This window comes from Drosophila simulans, chromosome X (genome assembly GCF_016746395.2).
Source record: "Drosophila simulans strain w501 chromosome X, Prin_Dsim_3.1, whole genome shotgun sequence".
Taxonomy (NCBI): domain Eukaryota; kingdom Metazoa; phylum Arthropoda; class Insecta; order Diptera; family Drosophilidae; genus Drosophila; species Drosophila simulans.
The window spans coordinates 7,346,378-7,352,377 of record NC_052525.2 but is presented as its reverse complement, the minus strand read 5'-3'; positions in this window follow the sequence as shown (position 1 = coordinate 7,352,377).

Here is a 6,000-nt window from a genome sequence, read left to right as displayed (position 1 = left end):
ATTTCCCACATTTTCCGCGGCACTTCTTGCACTCTTGTCACGCCAGGCACGGCCAGCAACTGCAATTCAATTGTTGTTCAACAACGCCTTGGCTCCTTCCAGCAGGATTTGGGTCCTTCCCCGGATACTTGGATCCCTGGATCCTTGGACAAATGTTTGAACTTCTTTTCCCCGACAGCAATTTGCGGCGAAAATTGTGATTTGTTGAGGAAAGCTGAGTTGAGGCGCCCGCGTTCGCGATTTTCATCAGCTGTCGTCCTCATAGTCGTCATCGTCATCGCCATCGCCATCGTCCTGTGTCCTGCGTCCTTTGGCAGCTTTGCATTTTGTTCAGATACTTATCACACAGTTTTGGCAAAATGCTGCACAAAGTTTTGCTTAATAGCCTGGAAGTTTTTAATGAAATGCTTTCGCCACGGCCACAGTCACAGTCACATTCACATAGCGATTCGGTTTTTCGGTTCTCGGTTTTGGTTTCAGCTTGCCTTCCACTCGTACATTTTTTCCTTTTCTTACCAGTTGCCCTTCTCCATTTTCTAGGTTCAGCTTTAAGATGGAATGACCCTCATCAAGTTGAGAGCAAGATGGAAATTCCATTTGGAGACAAACAAAAAGGTGAAATGTCACACTCACATTTTTGCTTTATTAAAATAATACTTCTGGATTGGACAAAAAGGGCAAGGCGGACTGGCAAAAGGGAAATTCTTTTCCACTCTCCTTATTACACTCCTTTCCATTCGTTGCCGTTTTCCCCACTGACAGCTGTCCAATGGCCATTGTCCAGGGGCCTAAAACTATTCCTGCCAAAGATTAAATGTTTGCCAGGCCAAAAGAAAATTAATTTGCCTTGGCATTAAGTTTGATTTTAATAAAGTGGCCCACAGGGTCAGAGGACATCGTTTCAGTGGCGTAGAAAAGGGGGTTTTAAGCATTACCAATAAATGCAGAATCTGGCCTGTACAATTATAAAGACAATAAAACTACAAAAAAATTTGTTTAATAATATAAAAAGCAAAGCATGTATACAAGCAAAGTATGTAAAAACTTTGATAAAATCCTGCGCACGCCTCTGAATCTTTTAACTTTTGTTATTTTTGGGTGGAAACACAACCGGAAGCTTGCTAAACTTAATAAACTCACTCCTTTTTTTCGGACACCCCGAAACATTTGTCATTTGCGCTAAGTACTCTTGGCCGTTCATTTTTTATTTTCTGGGCAAACATGACAGCAAACATTAATTTCGCCAGCACAGCGCGGTAATTAAAAGCGAAAGTGTTTGACGCCCTCAAGGGGGCAGTGCGAAAAAAAAAACGAGGAAGCCCCTTGGCTCAAATGAAAGTAAAATACGAAGAAAGATCTGTAGAAAAGGAGTACCCACCAATAGAACAGACACTTCTGGGCACTTTCCGTTTGCAAACAGATTTATGATGGCCTCATTAATTACGGCCCAAGTTGAGAAAGAAGGCGACAAACACAAAGCTCGTAATTAAATGCTGCAAATGCCACGACACGCAAATCAACATAAATTGCAGGCATTGTTAGCCCCATATGGAGGTCATAAAACTTTGCCAGTTGATACGAGAAAAAGGCTAAGGGAGGAGTGCCAAAATAAATTTGGCACGCGCCACACTCAATAAGCAATATAAATCCGAAAAAAATGTATTGCAATCCGTATCTGCACATGAAAAGAAAATTAGCTACAAAATGGGGAGAACAATATTTGAATGTCTTTTTCAATGGGGTTTTCAATGGGTAACGGAAAATTGACATATCTTAAAGAAGGATTTAAATATATTATACCTTCTTAAGACTTTTGCTATATTTCCAAATAGAATCACCATTTGGCCAACTTCGACTACATTTTTTTCAGCACTGCATAGTGTTGTAAGCCATGGGCATTGCCAATTTGCCGGTTGGCCGATTTTTTATAGTCCAAAAGGGGGTGGCATGGATTTCGCAATGGCATGGGAAATTCATTAATTCCGTCCGTTGACGACTGTTTGGCAAGTTTTCTAATTAAAACAACAAACAAATGGGCAGCCGGGATAACAATACATATGGAAATCAAAGTGGAGGACTCACCAGTTTCCCCGTTTTTAGCCAATTCCAATGCCTCCTTTGTGGCTGTTTGTGGGTGTGTGTGTATGTCTATGTGTGTGTGTGATGGCCGGAAACTGTCTGGCAAGATGCTAATTTGGTTAAAAACTTTTGTCGTCAAGTTTGCAGCAAAACGGAGTCACCCTGTCAGTCATCCTGGCATAAACTTGGTTTAATTCCGATTCTACTGCTGCTTTGTTCTGCGGCGCATGCAAATTGATCCAGATCCAGATTCCAGATTCCGAATTCCAGAAAGCGGAGCCAACTCCATCTTCATGGAATATGCAGCAGTTTGCCCCAAAATTGTGCTGGCTAAATATGCGCGTGCCACGCCCACTTTTTTTAGGGGGGGCAGCTGAAGTGGCCATGACATCGTTGAAATGCCAGCAGTTTGTTTGCCCATTTACATGCTTGAAATGCTTGAGAGGACATCGCAATCAAAAGTAATTCCAAAAAGTGTGAAACACTTTTATCGATGCTCGATTGGGAGAATCCGAGTGTAGCGAACTTTCCATTTGCGGAAAATGCATGGTAATTAATAAAACAAGTATGAAAATATAATTAAATTTTATAAAAGAAAACGTCCCACTTCTATAATGTTTGCATATCAGATATTTATATATGTAATATATTCTATTTATCGTTCTTCTAATCTTTTAAACACTTGCTCGCTCGGCACGCCATATTTGCTGATGGGGGGGTGGCACTCTCACGCCCTTAGCTAAACATTTATTTTGCTAATAATTTATTTATATGCCCTGTCAATATACATGCCGCATCACAACCCCCCCTTTCTTAACATTGCTGGCCCTCGGGGCGCACACACAATTTGCTGAAATAAGCAGAAAGAAACAAAACTGTTACGGCAACATCGAATTGATTTGCTTTATGGAACGTCAACGCTAGACTTATCCTCATTTTTTTCCGCCCGATTTTCTGCACGCTTTTCCCGATTATTGTGCACCCCCCTTTGCGGAAGACGTCGGTTGTCGTTATTGAGTCAGTGACTCATATCATTATGGCGCCCATGTCCTAAGGGGCCACGCGCCTGTCCCCACCCACTCGCTACCCTGCAAGTCGAATATTTTTATATCTGTTAATCCTAGAATTAAATGGTATGCTAGATTCGTAGGAAAAGTAATGGCAATGCCAGACCAAACAAGCTCTTTCCTAAAAGCCTAGATTGCAAGGATCTACAAGGGCTATATGCAGCATTTTTGATTTTTATAAATAATCTATCGTAAATTTTTGCTAAACAATTACTTAAGTATCTTATCAACAGGTATACAAAAGTCGAATCTTCTGAAATATACGAATTTTTTGCTATGTTTACGAGGAGCGCAAACCGCACTCGATTTCCACATGAATAGGCCAGGCCAAGCTTAGGATCAAAATGGAAATGAGTCGATGACGGCGAGGGAGGAAAAACGTCTGGAAGGACAGCGCGGCAGCAGCAGCGGCAGTGGCGGAAAATGGAAAATGCAAAAGTGGGGGATACCTGTTCGCCATCTCGGCCATTCCTTCATTCATTTTTATTTCCCTCTTCTTGCCGTGTTTGCCTCATTGATTAATGCGTAAATATGCGTTCGAATGCTCCGAGTTTCCTGTTTGTTGCCCGTCCTTGACGCGGCTGCCTTTGAGCTCAATCGAATCGAACAAAATCGAGCAAGGACAATTTTAAAGCCGATAGCTAAAACAATTTTAAGACCTTAAGATATAAAATGAGTATATATTTTTATGGCACAGGGTATTTGAAGCATTCTATATAAAGGTAAGTTCCTCGCATGTTAAGTATTTACAGAATGATAACAATGTTAGCACAAACGTGTCTTAATCATCCACAATACTTTGCTGAACATGAGAGTACATTCCTTCAGTGCACAAAATATGTTGATAATTATCTGGAAATCACGTAAACAACTTTGTGACGTCTGCATTTCAGTGGCTCAAAAGCGGCAACAAAGTGTTAACACCCTTGATGGCGCACCTGCAAAAATAATGGCATTTTACGGCTTGAGTTCGCAGGACTCACATCCACAAACTCGAACGCTCACACGCACTCAGGGCAGCGATTACGTAACGCGACAAGGGCCATCAATCATATTTAGCTGGATGCCAGAGTATTTGGAAAATAAATAATGATGCCCATTTGTTGATGTCGCAATGGCATTTAACATTTTTAACTAGCCCAAATAATTACAAGGCTTTTTCCCCCATTTTTCGGACTTCCAAAAAAAAAAAAAAAAAAAACAACAAAACATTGAGCAAAGAGAAAGCGATGGCGGAAAATGAAAGATAACTGGAAAACAATTTCTTATGTGGGATTTGCAGGGCTCGTCGTGAAATTGGAAGCGCTGCATGTTGGATGGGCGAATGCCGAGATGCTCAGCTGCTGATAGGGATAGTGATAGTGCTAGGATGGAGCCACGCCACCCCCTGACCCAACTTTATTCCCCCTAAGTACTCCCATGGAGCTCATCTTGATGGTGGCAGCGGATTAAGCAGCATAAACGCATGAACCGCCCTGTGACGTCAGCGATGGGGGCAAGCAACAAAAATAAAGCAAAGCGCAAAAACACAAAAACACACACACACGAACAGACGAAAAAAGCTGCAGTTGAAGCACAAGGATTACGAAAGGATTCGTTTCTAACGAGATTGACAACAAACCGCACTCTAATACATGTATGGGTCTGTCTGTTTGTGTGTGTTTGCGTATCATCGGATGCAGCGTTTTCATTTCTATTCTTTCCCAGATCAAGTACTTACTCTGCCAATTGATCGAATGCCATCTTCTTTTGAGGTAAAGATGAATTTTGGCTTTCATTAAATTAGCTTTGCAATGAGAATTAAATAATAATCTCAAAAAAATATTGATGTAAAAGAAGATAGGTTAGTTTGTAGAGATTCTTCACTCATCTCCAGCTAATTTATATAGTAAACTATTTTAAGCTAAGAGACTCAAGACAACTGAGAATGGACAATTACAGGGTATCGTATAGTTGAAGTGACCTCGATTTAGGCAGATGGCTTTGTGGTTGGCCGCGCCCCACCCCCTTTCCATTCCCATTGAGCAAACAAAGCAAGTTTTGCCTCATAAAACTAAAACGTTGGATTTAATTTTGCAAAGTAAACAAAAAGAAAAATCCAAAAAATTGTTGAAGGAATGGCGGAATAAGTATTCGCAGTGAGGGTAACTAAAGTTTCTTGGTCCACAGATGGATAGCAGGATATCTGCTTTGTGGATCTGATTGAAGTGGAAAGCTTTTATTTGAGCCCATGAATTTTTGCGATAAGTAATGCAGGCCCAAGCACACACACACACACACACACACCCATATCAATATGTATATACAGCAGATGGAAAACAGAAACAGAAATCCGAAAATGTGAAAATGAAGAGAAATTCATTATTCATTTGGCAGGCAGCAAAATAAAATAGAAAATGCAAATACTGCAGAGGGCGGCGGCGAATGAAAATACTGTGGCGTTCAAAATCGTTTTTTGAGTTTTGCTGTTGCTCCAGCAGCTTTTTTGCTGCTGAGCTGCTACTGCTGCTGTTGTTGTTTGGTAAAAAAGTTTTCTAATTAAAACAACAACTGACAACGCAAAATTGTCAACGTGCATATATATATGTATATACATGTATATACTGATATATACAAACACATGCAGATACACAGAGATATATTTGCCAACTACAAAATGCTTTGTTAAAACAACTTGCACAAAGCCGGGAAAATGCCGGGGGAAAATGGTAGGGAAATGGGGGCAAAAACCAGTGGCTGCCCTTGGCGCTTAGATGGCCCGCTAAAAAAAGGAGGAACGGAGTAAGGGGAAAATCCTGGTTCTTATTGTTAGCAGTTGTTAGATTAGTTTGACTTTTCGACCCCTCCTCCCCCT